This window comes from Ambystoma mexicanum, chromosome 1p (assembly GCF_040938575.1).
Source record: "Ambystoma mexicanum isolate Mex_15411 chromosome 1p, UKY_AmexF1_1, whole genome shotgun sequence".
Lineage (NCBI taxonomy): Eukaryota > Metazoa > Chordata > Amphibia > Caudata > Ambystomatidae > Ambystoma > Ambystoma mexicanum.
In genome coordinates, this window is record NC_090921.1 from 81,458,109 (window position 1) to 81,480,109 (window position 22,001).

A 22,001-nucleotide genomic window follows, 5' to 3' on the forward strand; every position below is an offset into this window, starting at 1 on the left:
GGGGAAGGGGAAAAGTGCGGGGGGAGGTGGTAGGGCAGTACATAAGAAAACAGTAAAATAAATTAAGACAATACATAATGAATAAAATTGCAGCCTGCTGGTGGCAAGTGCAAGGGTAAGTGCAGACATCAGGTGTCCAGTGCTGGTCGGGGCTGTAGGGATAAAGGAACAGTTCCCGAGTGCAAGGGATGCCAGGGGGGAAGTGCAGGTGTGCAACTGGTGGGGAGGGGACCTGGGCCTGAGATCAGAAGGTAGCCAGGTGACCAGTGCAGTTTCAGATTCTGCCAGGAGTTCAGCAGGGGAGAGGAGGAGAGAAAGCAGAAGCAAAGAGGAAGGTCTTGAGGTGCTTCCGGAACCAGAGATGGGTCTCCTCAAGTCACCAGGCTCCGTGTAAAATCCACTGGTAGTGACATCATGTAGCAGGACAGATCCAACCCCAAATGCCATATGTAGCCATCATATGTCCAGGTGCCAGTGATATGCTAAATGCACAGCCTTGCATACCAAGTTTTTCTACCCAAGTGCAGCTCAAATGCTAAAAACCCTGCCATATGCTAGGCACAGTCTTGCATGCCTAGGTGCTCCCATCGTATGCCAGGTACAGCTCATATGCTAGGCAAAACCTTACATGTCTAGGTGCTTCCATCGTATGCCAGGTACAGCTCATATGCTAAATGTACCTTCATATACTATGCAAAACCTTACATGCCTAGGTGCTCCCATCATATGGCAGGTACAGCTCATATGCTAAATGCACCTTCATATGCTAGGCAAAACCTTACATGTCTAGGTGCTTCCATCGTATGCCAGGTACAGCTCATATGCTAAATGTACCTTCATATACTATGCAAAACCTTACATGCCTAGGTGCTCCCATCACATGCCAGGTACAGCTCATATGCTAAATGCACCTTCATATGCTAGGCACAACCTTACATGCCTAGGTTCTTCCATCGTATGCCAGGTACAGCTCATATGCTAAAAGCACCTTCATATGCTAGGCACAACCTTAAATGCCTAGGTGCTCCCATCGTATGCCAGGTACAGCTCATATGCTCATATTCTAAAAGCACCTTCATATGCTAGGCACAACCATACATGCCTAGCTGCTCCCATCGTATGCCAGGTACAGCTCATATGCTAAATGCACCTTCATATGCTAGGCACAACCTTAAATGCCTAGGTGCTCCCATCGTATGCCAGGTACAGCTCATATGCTCATATTCTAAATGCACCTCCATATGCTAGGCACAACCTTACATGCCTAGCTGCTCCCATCGTATGCCAGGTACAGCTCACATGCTAAATGCACCTTCATATGCTAGGCACAACCTTACATGCCTAGGTGCTCCCATTGTATGCCAGGTACAGCTCATATGCTGAATGCACCTTCATATGGTAGGCACAACCTTACATGCCTAGGTTCTTCCATCGTATGCCAGGTACAGCTCATATGCTAAATGCACCTTCATATACTAGGCACAACCTTACATGCCTAGGTTCTTCCATCGTATGCCAGGTACATGTCGTATGCTAAATGCACCTTCATTTGCTAGGCACAACCTTAAATGCCTAGGTGCTCCCATCATATGCCAGGTACAGCTCATATGCTCATATTCTAAATGCACCTTCATATGCTAGGTACAACCTTACATGCCTAGCTGCTCCCATCATATGCCAGGTACAGCTCCTATGCTCATATGCTAAATGCACCTTTATATGCTACGCACAACCATACATGCCTAGGTGCTTTCATCATATGCCAGGGACAGCTCATATGCTAAATGCACCTTCATATGCTAGGCACAACCTTACATGCCTAGGTGCTTCCATCGTATGCCAGGTACAGCTCATATGCTAAATGCACCTTCATATGCTAGGCACAACCTTACATTCCTAGGTGCTTCCATCGTATGCCAGGTACAAGTCATATGCTAAATGCACCTTCATATGCTAGTCACAACCTTACATGCCTAGGTGCTTCCATCCTATGCCAGGTATAGCTCATATGCTAAATGCACCTTCGTAAGCTAGGCACAACCTTACATGCCTAGCTGCTTCCATCATATGCCAGGTATAGCTCATATGCTAAATGCACCTTCGTAAGCTAGGCACAACCTTACATGCCTAGGTGCTTCCATCGTATGCCAGGTATAGCTCATATGCTAAATGCACCTTCGTAAGCTAGGCAAAACCGTACATGCCTAGGTGCAACTCATATACTAAAACCCCTTCATATGCTAGGCACAGTCTTGCATGCCTAGGTGCTTTCATCATATGCCACTTGGACAATGTTGCCCTTATACACCACATGGCAGAAAGGGCGCCGCTTCATACAGTACAAAAGCCCTGCATGACTTAATTTCCCTGAACAATCACCACCCTACCCCGTGTGGACACTCACATATAACTGCATTCCCCACACTGCACTCTGCCTCTCTCATTCCCAATAATGCTGGCTGCCTCACTGTCACTCCTGATCTACTGAAGGGGCTCCATGCTCCGAATGCATTTTCATCACTGCCTACAGATGTTCACCTAGAATGCACTTTTCATCATGCTGTAGAAGTGGGAGGCAGGCCAAAATGAGGGAGGTTGTGTGGGAGACTCCAGTCAGGGCCACAGTTTTGAACCAAGGAGTCAACAGGCCTGGTTGGGGTGGGTTGTGTATGGAGACAGACTGGGTCCCCCCTCTGGCAATAACAGGAAGGCTACACTGAAAAGAGGGAACACAACGAAGGCACCAAAGTCTTTGTAGAAACCAGGAACGGAGTTATTAAAGGAAGAGGAGTAAACTCATTGCCAGCAGGATAAATTAGACCCACTGGACTTGCTAGGCACACACACTGGCAAGGAACCCGGGGGCTGGGGAGTACCCTTGGATGCAGGAGAGGAAGGGACCCCAAGGAGAATTGAAAGGGTTTGAGAGGGAGTTGGAGAAGGGAGATGCTAGAGACGGTGAGGGGGAAAAGAGAGAAAGAAAGGGAGAGGAAGAAATGGAATGAAAGAAAGTGAGAGAGCGGAGAGGTACAGAGAGAGGGAGACAGGGAGGAGGAAATGGGCACAGAGACATAGGGAGATGGAGACAGGCACAGAGACACAGGGAGAGGGAGACAGGCACAAAGACACACAGAGAGGGAGACAGGCACAGATACACTCACATACACATGGAGAGAGAGACACAGGGGCAAGGCAAACAGGCCAGCAGCCTTACTCTTGGAAAGGTAGAGCATTTTGAGGAGGAAAGGGAAAGTAAGGATGGAGAGGGAGACAGGTGTACCTGTTTAAGGGGCCTCCTGAGCTTTTCTGCCCCGATCAGCACACTGCCGCCAGCAACAGAAGAGAGTGCCCAGAACTCTCTCCACATGCTTATATAAGGCTGTCGCCCACACCCACTCCTGAGCTAGCCCCCACCCAGGAACACAACATGTGAATCTGGTTTGTTTGACTGTTGCCATGGACACATTTTTGTGTGAGTTCCCTGGAGGGGAGATGGGATCGCGGGTACACATTCTCAGGTAATTACAGGTTGTTGGACAAGTGTCCTTCTAGAGCACATCCAACCCATTCCCACAACAGGATTCTCCCAAATGGGGGGTTTAATTGTTGGGTGTGGGACAAAGGGCTTTCTAGAGCCCACCTACCCTGATGATGGACACAAGTGGATCTAGTCTTTCAGGTTTAGGAAGGGCAGGACAAAGGGGAGATGTAAATTACAAGGACAGGGCATGTGGGCGTGCATTGTCATGAACAGCTGAAAGGGGGTAGTCCAGGCTTTAGCTGAACAACAGGTGAAACGAGTTCCTGGAGGGAATGGATTTCTGGGGAAGGAGCATGCAGGGGACACATAGCAAGGCAGGGTCACACATACACATGCACACACACACACACGTAAGGACACAATGTCAATGATGAGCAATGTCCAGTGTGCCAGTAAACAAGCAACTATATGGATTATAAGTAAAAGTACAAAACACAGTGATCATGAAATGTTGGAATCAAGTACAATGAAGCGTTAAATGCAGTCGTTTAGTACAGGACAAAATACACACACAGCAAACATGCAAGCACTAAACAGAAATAAACAGCCAGCATAAACAGTGCAGAAACTGTAGTCAGTGGCAAATATACAGTCATATGCAGTGCAAGATGGAAATTACATTTGGGAAACATGAACGTCATGCACAGCCATTTCCACAATACAGTGTTGATGCTGTGCCAGAATGCACATTGCTCACAGATGTCCACTCAGAACTGCATATCCCAGAATGCATTGTGCATCACTATCACAGATGGCCAAACAAGATGTTCTGTAGAGTTCACTCACCTTTCACATTTGAGATACCCTCTCCCCACTACTGTATGTTACATAATGCACTATACTCATTCTGTGACAAACCCCACACAGGACTACTGTAGAAATATTTGTGTTTTAATTTATTTATGGACTAGCCTCACGCCAATGTGACATGCCAGTCTCCCCCTCCCATGTTAGCAGTCCCACTCTACAATTCTGGGGAAGGAACAGACAGTGAAATTAAAATGTATTTAAAAGAATAATGCAACTTCAAGTTGGTCTCCAGTTTTTCATTGTGGAGATCTACAAAATATATGTATTGCAAATCAAATGATCAAAAAAATGTAAACCAAATTACATGTTTATATGAATTTTGCTATTGATAGTGATTCAAGCATTCACTCTATGCCAAACATTTGAGATGAGAACAAATGGGGATTGCAAATGGTAGCTGCCATATGTTTGCTCCAGACTCCTAAGCCGATCCTTAGAGAGGGGATGGATTTGGGAGTAGAGAGAAGGGTATCTGTCCAATCCTATTAGCAAGAACTCTTGCAGGGTACTCGGCAAGATTGTAAACTGGACAGTGTCCTCGCTGCTATATTAAGTTGATGCACTATGAGCCGGGGACAGAGCTCCCAAAATTATCATCAGGGAGTGAGCTGCTGAAAATTACCATCAGACAGAGCACAGGGTGATTTTGTTAAAAATTCAAAATTAACAAAGCTCATTCCTGGTGTGTGCTGAAAAGTATAGACTGTAATGTAATTGGGTAATCCTATTCTGCCTGTTAACCCTGACTTCTTTTTAGGAAAAGGGGTGCCTTTGCTCCTAAACCAAAGCTAAAAAAATCCTCCCTGTTTTACCATCTGGCTTCCCCAACACAGGCCTTGAAGTGGGGGGGGTCTGAAATCCAAAATTCTCAAATCATCCCCTTCTTCACTATCCAGCTTCCCCAGCACAGGCCTTTAAGTGGAGCGTGGTCTGAAATCCAAAATTCTCAAATAATCCAAATTTCTGCTATCCAGCTTCCCCAACACAAGCCTTTAAGTGGAGTGGGTCTGAAATCCAAAATCCTCAAATCATCCCAATTTTTGATACCCAACTTCCCCAACACAGGCCTTTAAGTGAAGGGGTGTCTAAGATCCAACATTTCCAAATCATTCACATTTTTCTGTCTGACTTCCCCAACACAGAACAAAGTAGGGGGCAATCAAGCGAGTGCTATCAAGGATGGCTGTTTTTGCTTCTGCATGTCTCCCTGAAAGCATTTCTCCTGCTGGATTAACTGGATATCTGATCTTTGTTGGACAATTTTAAATTGCGAAAAAGCTCCTTTAACTTTGTTATTGACTAACCAAGCCCACTATCCAACGTGGTTTCAAAAGCAGGAACCCGCGCGCAATCACGCGCGCGCAATCAAGCTAGCGCTATCAACGAGGGCTGTTTTTGCTTCTGCACATCTCCCTGAAAGCGTTTCTCCTGCTGGATTACTTTGGTATCTGATCTTTGTTGGACCATTTTGAACCATGAAAAGCTCTTTTAACCTTGATGTGAGTATGTTGGAGGCATCTGGGATCTATGTTTGTATTTGTTTGTTTGTTTATTTGGTAATGCGCACAAAACCCTTAGGTAGCTTGGCGCTATATTTCTATTTACTATACTCGAACTGTGAAATAACACAGTGTTTTGTGTTATAGATTGACTAACCATGCCCTCTAGCCACCATGGTTTTAAAAGCTGGAGCCTGCGCGCAATCGCGCATGTGCAATCAAGCAAGCGCTATCAAGGAGTGCTGCTTGCTGGTTTGAAGGCACAGCACAGCGCTCAGCTGACAGCTAATCCCTGCAGGTGCTCGTAATTGACATAACGAGGTGAGATTGCCAGAGTAATTTAATCAAGTGTCCTTCACTATCTCACAGCGAGTTGATAATTGTTTCTCAGCTTCATTCTCTAATGATGTATAACTTGACGACGAACATGCCACAGCGGGCTAGATCCTTAACTGCTCTAAACGGACATCCAGTCTGTGACACAGAGGTAAATGACAACATCCTTGTGCTGACAAACACTAAATCTAAACCGAAACGTTCAAAGACTCTACCCATGGACGTTAGACGTCCATGGAGTGTGAATGCATTACCGTAAATTGAACAAATGAGACCAATGGCCTTAACGCAAATGGACCATCTTGATTGCCAGATACAAACTCAATGTTACGAATGGCCGGACCTTCACTGTAAATGGCTTTAGCCTTGATAATTCTATTGCTGTTGCAAACCTACTAACAATTAACACTCAGCCTGGGCGAATTTGTGTATGTGATGATGATGATGATAAGTGCAGAGAGGAACTCAAACAGTGTGTATTAAAATCAAAGGCGAGAGAATGGATGAACTGTAAAGAGAAAGAGTTTGCAAGTAACACCTCCAACCCTTGAAAAATCTTAATATATTGATACACGCAACTGATACAGTAGATCGACCGTTGTTGTACTCGCAAATTGTAGCATTAAATACTACTGAAAATCAAAGTGAGCAGTTAGATAATGAATCCCAATCTTTGGGCGATATGTGCATTGATAATGAAGAAAGCATTAGAAGCCCAGGCGCTATGACTCTTTGTGAAACCCAATTAGAATTGCAGCCAGGAAATCAAAGTTGAAATCTTTCCCAATCTCCTGTTTTTTTTGCAAACCAGTCTAACTCTTCTGGTGATGCCTCAGTCTCTACACTGCAGTCATTTGTGAGAGCCACACCTAGACCGTGCTTTTGGTTGCGTCCTCTCCCTTTATTAGATCAAGAACTTACTTTGAGTGAAATAGATTATTTGCTCTAACAAAACTTTACGAGACGTTATCATCCAAAATTTCAGATCAGGGTGACAATTGTCTCTTATGCTCTAAAATTTATTAGCTAGTCTACAGTTTACATTCCGAGAAAAAACAAATGGATAAAAAATCAAATATGTATAAAGTCGAGTGATTTAATGAAAAGTAAACAGGTTGAGGAACTGCCTGCGAGACAATGCAAGGATGTGGGTCTGCAAATGGATGAAGGGTATATAGTGCCTGATGTTTTGAATACATGTATCTTGTCAAATGTTGATGTGATGAATTCATTGATTCTTGAAAACTCTATTGTACCTGAAGTTTTACCTCTGCCTGAAGACTCAGAGAGAGGCAGCTCAAGTGTAGCTATTACCCCTATTGTGATAGAAGCAGAATCCTTTTATGAAGTATTCAATCCTCGCAAAGCGCACAACAATAAATTGAAAACTATAGAAATGCGAGTATGTAAAAAAAATCTAAAAAATAACAACCACAAAAAATAGCTGTTTGAATAATGCTAAAAAATTCATCCAGCAATTGTCCACACCTGATTGCAAAGATAATACTAAAATGAAGCGTAAATTAAAGAGAGCACAAATCTTGGCTGAAACATTAAATGAACAGGAAGCTGATATTGTTAAAATTGATACAATTGATATTGAAAATGTATCAATTGATGCAGAGGTCTTAATGAATTTATCGACATACCCATCACCAGCTGATGTAAATCATGAAGACATTGAAGCTCCTCCAAAGAGACAGGTTGCTCAGGGGTGGAATGGCTATATGTTAGAGAATCCTAAAGTGAATCATTTATCTGTTGAGAACGAAAAAAATGTTTTACCCTAGAAGAAAAGCTAAAACTGACACAAGCTGCAAATATCCCAATTGAAAAGCATAAGGATGCCAGCGGGGCTCCTCAGGATTGCATTGATAAAAAAAAATAAAAAAGGGAAGTCTAATATAAGGTCAACAGACCTTTTTCTTCTAACGATGAGAGAACGTAGAAGAAATGATCCCTTCCCAATTTGCACGCCACTTGGTATTTAAAACTTTACAAAACTTCAATTAATTAGATTGATGATATTGAATCAATTCAGTTTAAAAGAAGGTGAAGAATGGATACGGTTGTTTTATCAATTCCGTCATTGATTCTAAAAGAGCTCATCTGGGTTGAAAGGAGCACTCTTGAAGAGGATGGTTTTTACTTACAACTGCTGTCCTCTACACAGGGTAAGGAAAATAAACCTCCTTTGAAAGAAGTGATCAGCACCACAAGAGATAATATCTCGATAAAATGTAAAGGAATTTCCGGTAAGCTAAGGAGAACTGTATATTTTGAATCTGATAAGCATCTAGGTAAAAGTTCGGATTGGACTTGGCTAGCTAAAGCCATACATGATGACAATGCCTGACAACCTAAAGACTAATGCCAAATCTTCCAGGTGCTTACTACTATAACGTTAGTGAGCTGGAACACCAGAGGCCATAGACATCTCCTAAATCCAATGAATGGAAATGGTTTGGTAAATGCAGAAATAATTGCTCTGCCGGAAACCTGGCTATTAACAGAACCAGTATAGCTGGGATATCAACTGGTTTGCATCCCAGCAGTCCATGGTGGTAAAGGAAGACCTTCAGCAGGTTTACTAACTGCAATCAAGTTAGATATAAATAGTGACTTGGTAGCTTGGGCTTCCCCTCACCCATGCTTGCAATTAACTCGAATTATATTTCAAGATCAGAATAATATTACAACGTTGCAAATAGGAGTTCTCAACCTATATTGGAAGCCGACTATGATACCAGATGGACTATTCTTAGAGCATGTTGTTAACATGCTTGATCTGATAGTACATGATGGAAATAGTGGCTGGTCTTTAATAGTAGCAGACCTAAACCTGATATGCATGCATGATATGATATGATAGGTTATTTATAATGTGCTTGAAACCCAGAGGATTCTAAGTGCGGACCCGGAGATCAAACTTGTGTTGCTCCGTGTCGACTTGATTCCAAGGTGAGCACGTTGCCCTGAAGCTATCCTCCCAAGACATAGGAATTATAAAATCAAACCTGACCGCTAGGGCAAGAGATTTGTTAGAATTGATGAAAGAGAGAGGGTACAGTATGCTTAATGGCTCCATGAAAAATGACACCCCCCAAACTCCACTTGGTCAGGACAGTTAATGAGCGCAACATTGGACTATGCTTTTATTTCAGAACATGAGTTACTGAGAATAAAAAACGTTATTATTATACCGGCAGCTGCCAGTGACCTTGATATGGTGAGTATTTTATGTGATATTTCAATTAATAAAAAGGACAAGGCATACCCAGTTCCCATTGAGTTATCCGGGCGAGGTAAAATTCGATGTTTGGAATATAACTTGAAAAAGTGTAAATCAATACTGGCAAATGATAGCCAGAGAGACTAAATAAAGTTAAATGAAACATATGTTGATGCGCTACAGCTCTTGAGGCAAACTCAAAGACAAGGAGGGCGAATACAAATTAGATACAAGTGTAAGTTTGTAAAGATTTTGCGCCTCATTACGCCCCTGCCGGGCCGGAAACAACGGTGGCAGTAAATCTGCCGCACCGTTGTTTCCGGACCAGCTGATTCCGCATTCTGCAGGTGGGAGGTGTCACTCCCGCCAGGTCTGACCTGGCGGGAGTAATGCCCCCTGCCTGCAGGCCGAAATGAAAACACTAGCTCTGTCATAGATGGAACCAGTGTTTCCATTGTCCACATCCCCATGGAGTCCTATTGTTCTCCATGGGAATGGGGATTTATGGAATTCCACCTCTGGAATTACCGGGTCACTGGGGTTGTAATGCCCCGGTGATTCCTGCAATCATGAAGGCAGAATGGTATTTTGGGTCCGGCAGCAGCCTGCCGGTTTTTCCGGCACAGCTACCGATGGACTCAGAATGAGGCCCTTTGAATCTGAAGAAAGAAAAGAATTGTGTAATAAAACAGAATAAGCGTGTGAAACCTCAAGATTGGAGATTAACTTTGGCTAATATACAGACTAAATATAAGAACCAAATACGATACCACAGAGAACGTAATATCCAACTATCAAACGGATCTATGTTACGTGCCCTGTCTAAGAAATCTAGTTTGGAAATTTGGAGACTGTTGAAAACCACTGACTAGCATTAGCAAAAGTGTTTGCAACTCTTACTTTTCAAAACTATTTGCAGCAAATGATGAAACTATGATTTTAACATCCAAAAAAGAAGCTTTATATTCTCCCATGATGATATTATGATTCTGATTAAGCGCTTGAATTCTTCCCGAGCACCAGGCTTAGATGGCTTAATGTTTTAAAGACCAAACTGAAGGAATGGGCTGAGATTCTATATCTGATCTTTCGGAAGGTTTTATTTACAGGACTTATTCCTCCATCTTTGCAGAGCTCTGTTATTGTACCACCATCCAAGAAGGGCAACAGGAGCCATCCTACCAACTATCGACCTATTGTCCTTCTTTATATACCCAGAAACATTTTCGCTTGTTTAATTCTTGGAGAGTTGTCGATTTGGCTGAGATCGAGTGGAATGATTGATCCTTTACAACCAGGTTTTATAGCCGGTTTGGGAACATCTGTACATTTGATAATTCTATCAGGTCTTAAATACCAGGCTCTGCACTCTAAACAGAATATTTATCTAGCATTTGTTGACCTCCATCAAGCTTTTGACTCTATATCAAGAAAGGTCTTGTGGCGAAAGCTGCAAGATGCAAAATACCCTCCCTCGTTTTTATACCTGATTCAACAACTTTACTCTAAGACATCAATAAGAGTCAGGCTAAATCAAGAAGGGAAATTGTTGGAAGAGATATAAACTTATAGGGGGCTGAAACAAGGGTGTGTCCATGCGGCAATACTCTTTAATGTTTACATCCATGATATCGGAGTATTGCTAGAAGATGCTCGTTTGTTTGCTCCCAAAATAGGTGGTATGACAATTTCTCGATTACTATTTGCAAATTATATCATAATACTTGATCAAACACCTATAGGGTTTCAGGGGCTGCTAGACGCTCTTGGTAAATATGTAGCTGAAATCAGCTGTCTATCAATTCTGCTAAATCAAATGTATTAGTTTTTTTCTAAAACAAAGAATCCTTATAGAGTGAAAGAAAAATGGTGGACTGATGGTGATAAACAGGAAGTTGTGATGGATTATAAATATCTGGGTGTAAATATATCAATGGGATGATGGGAGAGACGACCTACAAAAAAAATGTGTTAAACAAAATAAACTTGACATCTCAGGCTAAGATTTTAATACAGAGGTATTGTAAATACGCATATAAACCTATGCTGATGTTTTACGTACAAAATGTTATTCCAGTAATTATCTATGACGCTCATACTGAAAATGGGAATCAGCCAAATTGGAATTACTTAGAGGGCAAATTCTGGAAGGCAGTCCTGGGTGTGCCTATTAGTATACCAATGCAAGTTATAAGGTATGAATGTGGTCTAACCTCCTTACAGATAGCGGTAGATCGTCAATCTCTGAGCTTCTAACGGAAATATCTCTTGGAAGAGGCACATACAAATACTTCAATCCCTATGTTAGAAATGGCAACAACCGATATTAAAGAAGGGATTTCTTTTTATCATTGGAAGAATCATTGCACTCTATTGTTGTCAAATGCTGGGACTGATATAAAACTGCTACTAGAGAATCCTGATGGAGTTAAGAAGAAATTGTATAGTATGGACTGGATAAATCTGTGGGGTGAGTGCCCCAAATAAAACTTAATATGTGTGGGGTGTTTTGATATTAAATCCAGAAGATGTTTGCTTAAATATTTATAAACATTTCCAGATCCAGAATAACGAAAGGTGATTTTAAGAATGCGATTAATCTCTGGCCAACGAAATCAGTTCTAGCAACTCGTACTAAGTGCTTGTCACAAAAGGATAATATATGTCGATTCTGTAATATGTCGATTCTGTGATGAACCTTCAGCCAGTGAAAACGTACAACGTTTATTAACAAAATGCTCAGCCCTGTCCCAACAAAGAAATTAGAGTTTGTATATAGTTTTGGGAGTTTTCAGACTATTAACACCTTCAGACATGTGGAAGAGAATTTTTAATGCTGAACAAATTTCTTTGAATTTAGCTGTAATATCGAAATGGTTATTTATATATTTTAATGTACTATGTTATTGTAAATATCTGTGAATGTGGTGATGTTATGTCTTCTTATTTTATATGTAAAAAATGTTAAATGATGCTAGTTGTGATTTTATACTGTATTGTTGTTTTATCATGTTTTAATGTGATTTTAAGTTTGTATTGAAAAGGTTAAAATTACTTAACCAAATCAAATAAAGCATAATGATAATAATAATAAAAGTTGGGGGGGTCTGAAAAACAAACTGCTAGATCACCCTGTGTTTATTTACTGCTAGCCTTTTAAGCGTGCAGGAAAACCAAAATTGTACAGCATCACAAATGTAAAGTGATGTTATTTAGGGACCAGTGTTGACGATCATTTATTTTGGAATTTGTATAAAGTCTAATATTGTGATTTACATTTTCCAATCCAAATTGTGTGAGTTATAGATGTAGAGAGACGTTCATTGTGTTGTGCCATGGATAAAGTGGTGTGTGAAAATATATTTCCTGTACACCAGCCTGGTTGTTAACTCATTGGTAACTCAGGGGGAGGGATCCAAGGAGCATGATATGAGGCTGAGATAGGACTGAAGAAAAGAACTAACATTAACAGTTTATTGCATGACACTTAGATTTGGGAGGGAAAGAACCCCCTGTGTGAACTCCCTGCGTTGAGGGTGGCCACTCAATAAACCGTAGACAAATTGGGGGCTAGTCCGAGATTTAGCTGACTATTTCTGACTCATACTTCCACTTGCAGTTAGTGGAAGAGTGAGTGCAGAAGAGTGAGGCCTGTGCGCAGAGTCAGACTGAGAATCTTAATGGGGCGCAGAAAGAACTTAAACAGTTAGAAGATCCAGCACAACAGAGTCATATTTTTGAATTCAAACAAGAAAGTCTCATTGAACAACTAAAAAATGAGTTACAAACCCAGAAGCAAGAGAGTGCAGAGCGTGAAACACAGTTTTCTGCACTTCAAGATGAACATAAAGAGTGTGTGGAAAATGTGAGCACCTTGCAACATAAGGTAAATGGTCAGAATATTTATAATAGAGGCTTGTTAGATGACATTGTGGCCCTCAAACAACAAATTAGGGAATTGGAAAGGGAAAATAGTCAGTCCATCATTAAAGAGATGGACTCACAAAAGGAGTTTGATGAAATGTGTCAGAGTGTAAATATTCTGAAACACCAGAATTTACAACTGTTCAAAGACCAATATTCATTAAGGTTGAAAGTGGATAAAGAGAGGGAACAGTCAGGTCCTGAGGAACTGACCAGAATTAGAGAAGAAATGAATGAGCTAGTAGAATGTATGAGACAAATAGAAGCTGAACTATTAAAGGCAGCAAGTTGTAGCGAAGAGCAAGAGAAAGAGATTATTCTCTTTAAAGGAAAAGCACCTTGCATACGCACGCAGCATACAAGGCTCTCAGAGGGAGAGTGAATCACTTCAACATGAGGTGAAGCAAACAAAAGATCGGTTGGTAGCTGAGAGCAGGGTGCTTGACACTAATCAGGCCTTAGTGTAAGAATTTTAAAACCAGTTAACTGACTACCAACAGGAAATAAGGAAAGAGAGACACAGGTATGAGAGCCTCACCAAGGAAACAGAAAATTATAAACAGGCCCTGAGGCACCCTGACCAATCAGGATATGGGACAAGGCCCACTGATCAAGGTGAGGCGCTCCTCCCAGGAGGGGCCTCATGCCAGTCATTTACAACCTCCCCTGTACAAATGGGAACTGACCTCATGAATGCCACCTATAAAGAACAGGGTGACATGAGGCAGTTAGACATACCCAGGCCTAGCCCAACATATCAAGAAGGCCAGTCCCTGTCTGATATTGATGAGTATTCATCTCCACCACACAGAAGGGAAGGTGGCTGGACCGGTGTATCCTGGGAGGCCAAATGGAATCTCGTGAGTAATTGTGACCGGAAAACCCGTATGATAACAAGATCAGGGAGTTAGACTTGCAGAAGATGAGGATACAAAGAGACCACCTAGCTCACTGGAGAAGAACATTCAAAGCTTCAGCCCAGGAGGGCTTTCTAAAAACCTCTACATTCAGGGGGAGGGAGGAAATTCCCCAGACTCCCTGGAACAAGGGATGAGGAAGCTGGACCTAAAATTAACTACTGGGAGGGTGATCTTGAGAGTTCACTTTTGCCCAGGCGAGAGGATTCCAGACCCCACTGTTCGGGGAGATGTTCGCAGTCTCACAGAGATAGGGAGCACCTAGAAGACAGGGAAGGGAGTACCAGTAGGTAGCAGTTCTGAGCCAGATGGTGAAGGGACTTCAGTGCAGAAGAAGTAATAGACAGGGAAACAAAGCGAGGGTTTTATGAAACTGTCAGTGACACTCGTGGTCCAATAAAGGACAGCGGTCACAACGGCTTTCTAAAAGCATGAAAGTTAGAGTAATCAGAGGGCTACATGTGTTTAAGTGAAGCAGTTTATCTATTACAATCTAAAATGCAAAGATACCTGTAAATGCAGCACGACCATGAGACAAGCTGTCTGAACGCTGCAGTGCATCGCCGTATTGTGGTGTTGCTAGGAAACGGGTTATTTACATAACCACGTGACCACATCGCGTCTATAAGACGGCGCGATGCGTGTGTCTTTCAAATAGCTATGCTAAATCGATTTGTAAGTCCCCAAGGTATAAACTAAGTAATTATATAGTGCATAATGTCTAAAATAAAATTATAGAATCAGCATAGAAATGAAAAAAATACTCTGTGAAAACAGCTATGTTGTTTACATACAAAATGGCAAATATAAACAGAATCAACAAAAATAAATAAAATCTGCCGCTAATGGTGGCATTGAAAACAATGCCACCTTGGGTCCCAGACTGGACATCCGGGAGGCACGGCAGCAAAGTGTCTGCATCTATGTAAATATAAATCAACCAATTTAGCAGATTTAGAGCGACATGAAAATTTCTCAATCAGGGAAACAAACATAAATATTATATGTAATAACTTTCATGCTTTTAGAAAGCCGTTGTGAGCGCTGTCCTTTATTGGACCAGGGGTGTTACTTACAGCCTGACACTCCTAAAAGAAAGCTACACTGGCTACACACCGGTATAGAGGTACCATTTGTTATTTGTTTTTTACTCCTTTAGCCTTATTATGTTGTTGATTTACTTGCTCCTTACTGCATTTATTTTGTTGTTTATTACCAAACATATATTCCAACGCTCATATGAACATTCTACACTCTGGTATGTGTTTACATGTTCTTTCTTGATTTATGCATGTGTTTTCATGTTGTGTGTTCACATTATTTCAATACAGACGTGCCCTGATGAAGGAGTTTGTATACTCCGAAATGCATTGGCATATTAAGTCCATACCTAACATGTGATGTGTAGCTGCAACCTCACTAAGATTCCATTAGTGTTGTGCTCTTATCAATAATCTTTTGATAAATTATTATTGAATTTATTTCTGACATGGATTCTTTTTGACTATCATTTTTGAAATTGGATGCAAGCACGTTTACCTATATACAGGAATATTTTGAAGAAAGTCTTTTTAACTTCATAACCCGTTGTTTTGGGTATAACAGAGAGCGGCTGTGTGACTAAGTTGGCCATACTTAGTCTTTTCCTTCACTGTTACTTTTCGAGTCAGGGTGTCTCCAGACTCTTCACAGCCATCTGAGTGCTCGATTGGTCATTTTTTTTCTTGATAGCATTGTTAAGATAACTGGGGGCTTTGTTGGTGAGACACTTGTAAACAACACATAGTGTTTTGAAAATGATTCTGCTTTAATGGGCAGCCAATGTTTTTCTCCCCTTATTTTAGGGATATGGTCTGATTTCTTTATACCTAATGCCACTCTAAGAGATTCATTCTGCAGTAATTGTAGTTTGCTAATATTAGCATTGGAAGTTCCTAAAAGGAGGACTTTACAGTAGTCGAACTTGGTTAATATCGATGCTCTGGCTAGCGTTATGCAATTGGCGGGTGTGAGGAATTGATGGCTCAGAGCAATGAGTTTGGCCGTGTATGCTGTGGAGGATGAGAGGTCTGAGATATGTTTACACATAGTGAGATTGGCATCTAGATATATGCCAAGAGTTTTGACCTGCTTGAGAACTGGTATCAGAGTTCCGTCGATATTGATGTGTGTGCAGTCTGGGTGGAGAGAGGCTGTTCTAGCTTGGGATCCTACGATGAGGACCTAAAAGTATTTTTTGAAAAGCTTTATTCTTCTGTTTACTTTGTTACTTCATTTCAAGAATCATCATACAAAGTGGTGCCCACTTATTCCTTTCCGTATGCATACACTTCCCCAGCCCAAAGGCGGAACCAATCAGGTAAGTACTGCCCCAGGAAACCTCCCTCCAAACTTCCCCCAGGAGAGAAGTATCACTCCACCTCCAGATCTGAACTTTCCCCCAGATATCCCTCGAATCAGAGCTTCCAAAATAATCCTCATCTCTCTCCTCGGTTCCACGATAATAGATCCCTGAACCCAAGAGAATGGAGATTCAGGATGGAAAATTGTGGGGGAAATTTCCAGTACCTGAACTACCCCAGAAAAAGGGACAGTTACCCTTTTTGGGAGCAGCAGAGGTATGGCTCGAGAACTCCATACCACCCAGAAAAGGTCTTGCAGGTGTAGCAACAGGTCCAGCAACTAACCGGTGATCTGGGGCTCAGTCCAACCCTCAAGCTAACCTTACTTCCCAGCATTCCCCAACACCCAGGTCTAATACCCCAGGGGGAAAATGATGGGAGGAAATATCCGACAAACCACAGGTTCTTGAGGAGGGGGCCCGGGTGGAGGGGATATGCCAAGCCATAGAGGAAGCTTCCTTTCTCACTCAGACAGAACCCCTGAAAACCTCTCAGCCTGAAAGTGTCTCTTCTACCCCCGGAATGTGTGAACCCAAAGAGCAAAGGGTAAGTAGGAGAGGCCAAAGAAGAACCCACTTTGTGGGGGGATCAAGATCATCCCTTTTGAAAGAGAAGAGTCTCTGGAGGACTCCAGTAAGCAGACCTTCTCTTTCAAAAACAGGATGATCCATCCCAAGGAAAATATTTATTTCCTATGTTACACGCCCAGACCCTTAGGTATCACGGCGATGTTACAGACAGCTTGTCAAGTATCTTGTACAGTGCTACAATGCAACAATTAGTATAACAGTGTAATTGCAATTTTAACAAACAATGTAATTCCAACTAGGGTTCTGCATAGTTCAAGGATAGTCGTTTAATTAGTAAGGTGAATCTATCATGGGTAGGTGAAGGTAGGAGGGCCTAGTCAGTCAGTATTGGTTAAACAACCACATTTTCAGTGATTTTTTGAAACTGGCAATGGTTTCCTCATTTTTGATTCTGAGTGGTAGGGAGTTCCAAAATGTAAGGGCCAGGACTCTTAAACTGCTTCCTCCTGCTTTGGTACTTTTGTGACGCAGGATTTTTAATAGTGCCTTATTATTTGATCTGAGTGCTCGATTGGTCATTTTTTTTCTTGATAGCATTGTTAAGATAACTGGGGGCTTTGTTGGTGAGACACTTGTAAACAACACATAGTGTTTTGAAAATGATTCTGGCTCTAATGGGCAGCCAATGGTTTTCTCGCCTTATTTTAGGGATATGGTCTGAATTCTTTATACCTAATGCCACTCTAAGAGATTCATTCTGCAGCAATTGTAGTTTGCTAATATTAGCATTGGAAGTTCCTAAAAGGAGGACTTTACAGTAGTCGAACTTGGTTAATATCGATGCTCTGGCTAGCGGTATGCAATTGGCGGGTGTAAGGAATTGATGGCTCAGAGCAATGAGTTTGGCCGTGTATGCTGTGGAGGATGAGAGGTCTGAGATATGTTTACACATAGTGAGATTGGCATCTAGATATATGCCAAGAGTTTTGACCTGCTTGAGAACTGGTATCAGAGTTCCGTCGATATTGATGTGTGTGCAGTCTGGGTGGAGAGAGGCTGTTCTAGCTTGGGATCCTACGATGAGGACCTAAAAATAGGGTGCCAAAAAACCCTGAGTGGGACACGTTAAGTATAGAGACCGACCCAGAACCAGAAACCATGCAACCCCAAAAAGGTGAGCCAGACAAAAATGAAACTGAATGGGTGTCCTTTCCCCTAACAGGTTCTGAGAATGGTTGCCAAGTCAAGATAGACAGCAAAGAATTGGGGGAGAAAGAGGATTCCCCAAATCCACCCATTGTTAGTTGATAAATTTTATTTATAGATTCCTGATCTCCGACACTGTGTCAGAGTTCAGTATTAAGAAAATGACTACCGCGCTGTCAACTAAGTCACACTTTCTTTGCATCTTTGAGTAGCTAGAGGCCTGATTGTATGCACCAGTCAAGATGCAGGGTCAGTGTGAATTATCAGCTCTGGTGGATACTGCATTCCAAGCCACCCTCCTGTCGAAAAAGGTCTTTGACCAACTAAACTCAGGATGGCAGGAGGGCCACCAAATTCCCCTCACACCAATTCCCAGACAACTCCAAAAAAGGACTGCACAGCTGAAGATAAAAATTGGAAGGCACTGAGTTAAAGATCCGGCGATAGTCGTGACTCCAGAAGGCCCACCTTGTTTAGTGGGGAACTATCTCCTGAGGAGGTTATCAGTGTGTGGAAAAGGGGTCTTGGCAGATCTCAGCAGGGCTATTTTCGGGCAGCAGGACCCAGAAAACTACAATTCCCATGATGACATAGGGTTTTGAGAGCGCGCATCCGCACGCGGTCTCCTGCTATTAAAACTCCTCCCGACCCATGCTGCTTGTTGGTGATTTTGGCCTTTTCAGGCATTGGCTGGAGGAGAGCAGGATGGCAAACTGGCGGACCTGGGCTCAGGAGGTGAAGAGTGGTGGTGGTCAGAGCAGATGGGGCAAGAGGAGTCGCAGCTCCTTTCCTGTCGCTCACGGAGGCACAGCAAGCATTTCGGAGACTGCAGGCTCGCCTGCTCAACACAGGAGCTGCTTTGCCTGCGGATGTGCCAACCGGCCCACCCAGGCCTCAGTTAAGTTCCCCAGGGGTTTTTGGTTGTCAAGGGTGGGGAATGGAAATGGTGGCACAGTGCTGGAGTGCCACATGTGTGAAGAACGCTACGGTTACCATGAACTCTAATCAGTAAAAGTCGTGTGGGAAGCCAAGGACGTTTCCAAGAGTGCTCTGCGTGTGAACTCGAGTTTGTCAGGGCACGCAATGTTTTGTCTGTTGCTGCTTGCTCATGTTTATGTTTATTTACTTATATTTCACTGCAGTCCACAGGCATCAGGGCGCACACATCAAACAAGAAGGGACAGACAGTACTATCGTATAGTAATTAGATAAACAATAGTGTTTTAGCCTTTTTCTAAAAGCAGTGTTATTTGCTTCTCGGCGCATTTCCACAGGGAGTTTGTTCCACACCATCCCTGCCTGTGAGGCAAAGGATCGTCCGTTACCTGGGCCCTTTTGTATCTTGGCTGGATTAGACGCATAGAGGCTTTTTACCGAGTATCTTTGCCAATACGTTCCAGGGCTAATCTGTCCTGCAAGTATTGAGGTGCTTTTCCCTGAATGCATTTATGTACAATTGAATTAAGTTTAAAATGTATTCTCGCATTCATTGGGAGCCAGTGGATCTCCCTCCTGTGTATAGATACCGGGTCTCATCTTGTAATGCCCTTGATATTACGGACTGCATCATTTTGGGGTGTTTGATGTTTTTTGATGCATCCCTTGTGGGCTCCTGCAAGAAGGGCACTACAATAATGCAGTCTAGGCATAACAATGCCTCTCACAAGTGTTGCGCAGTTTACTACTGACACATACGGCTTCACCAATCTAAGTAGCCTTAGATGGTATTGGGCTTTCTGGACCACATTATCTACATGTGTTTCAAAGCCCAGAGAAGACTCTAGGGTCACTCTCAATGTCTTCACCTTAGGGGCAACAATGATATAGTGGCCTTCTATGGCGAAGCCTTCAAATAAGCCTGTAAGTTTGGCTCGCGCCTGTGTTGATCCGAATATCAATAACTCGTTTTCTTTAGCATTGAGGCAGAGGCCATTCGTTATCATCCATCTTTGAATAGCCTCGAATATATTCTCTATCTTCTCCAGATCTTTTTTGTAGTCACCGCTCAGCTCTATAATGAGCTGAGTGTCATCTGCATAATTGGAGAAATGTACCCCCAGTACATCCAAAGCATCACATAAGGTGCGGCAGAAAATATTAAATAAGACCGGTGAGAGACAAGCCGCCTTTGGTCCTCCACACTTGATTATTTCAAAATAAGAGCACGCCTCTCCCAAAACTATGTTTGACCATCTATCCGAAAGGAAAGATCTAATCCACCCTATAGCTCCACTAGAGCACCCACCATGACCTGCTAGCTTAGTCAATAGTTTCTTCTGATCTACAAGGTCGAAGGCTGCTGACAGATCTAATAACATCAGCAGTCCTGACTTGCTCTAGCATACAATATGTAACATCTCTGCTTGCAGATCCAGGAGGGCAGTCTCCGTACCATGGGCAGATCTAAAGCCTGATTGTTTGGGGTGGAGTATTTTTTGACTTTCTGCATGTTCTTGCAATTGAATAGTAGCCAATTTGTCCACTAATTTCAATAAAAAAGGGACATTTGTTATTGGTCTTAAATTATTACAGTCTTTGTAGTCCTATCCAGGTTTTTTAATCAAAGGAGTGACTGTCACTTTCTTTGCAATATTTGCTTCAGCTGTGTTAATCTTGTCAGGGAAGGCTCTTTGCACCTTCTCACAATCTTCTTGCGTAGGGTCCACCTTTTTTAACTGGTCCTGAGGTTTCACAAGACCTTTAAGAATTTCAAACAAGTGTTTTTGATTCATTTTTTGTACTCAGAATTTGAATGTTAAAATAATCCTATTTAGCTTTTAAAATGTCTTTCTGATAAATGTTTTCTAATTCTTTCCACTTATTTTTGCTCTCTTGTGTCTGCAGTTTTATCCAATTTCTTTCTGCATTCCTTTGTATCTTTTTGCTTGTAGCCAGATTTGCTGTATACCACTTTTGTTCATTGGATTTTTCTCTGATAAATTTGGATTTTACGGGAGCTATCCTATCCAATAGTATGGTAAGATTGTGTTCGTAGTCTAGAGCTAGCGTATCAGGAAGGTCTTCACCCATAGGAGAAGCCATAAGATTGTTTATACAGCATTCCAGGTCAGTTGCTTTAATATTGTTTAAATTCCTACGAGTAATTTTCCTAGTAGCATTTTCCCTTCGTATAAAAAACATGGGAGGTTGTAGATTGAAAGTTACAAAAAAGTGGTCAGATCAAATGCAGGGTTCTATAATCAGCGTAGCAGCAGGTAGGTTCCTCAAGGCAACCCAGTCTAAAATGTTACCCTGCGTATGTGTGGGTTCTTTATTCAGAATCGCATACGGATTGTTCTGTAAAAACTGTTCCAAGTCCAAGGCATCAGAATCTGAAGGTGTCTGTTAAAATCTCCCAAAACGATACTGGAGCTATTAGGTTCATTCATTTTGCCTAAAATATGTGACAGTTCCTCCAGAAAAAATAGGTGTATCATGCGGAGTATGATATAGCAAAATAATGTTTCGACAATTATTTGGTGTGAGGGTGGTCTTTATACACAAGATCTCACAGCCCTCACATGATACAGGTGTTTGAAAGAAGGCTAAGTCCTTTCTGACAATAATAGCTACACCTCCACCTCTACCAGTTTCTCTGTTTTGT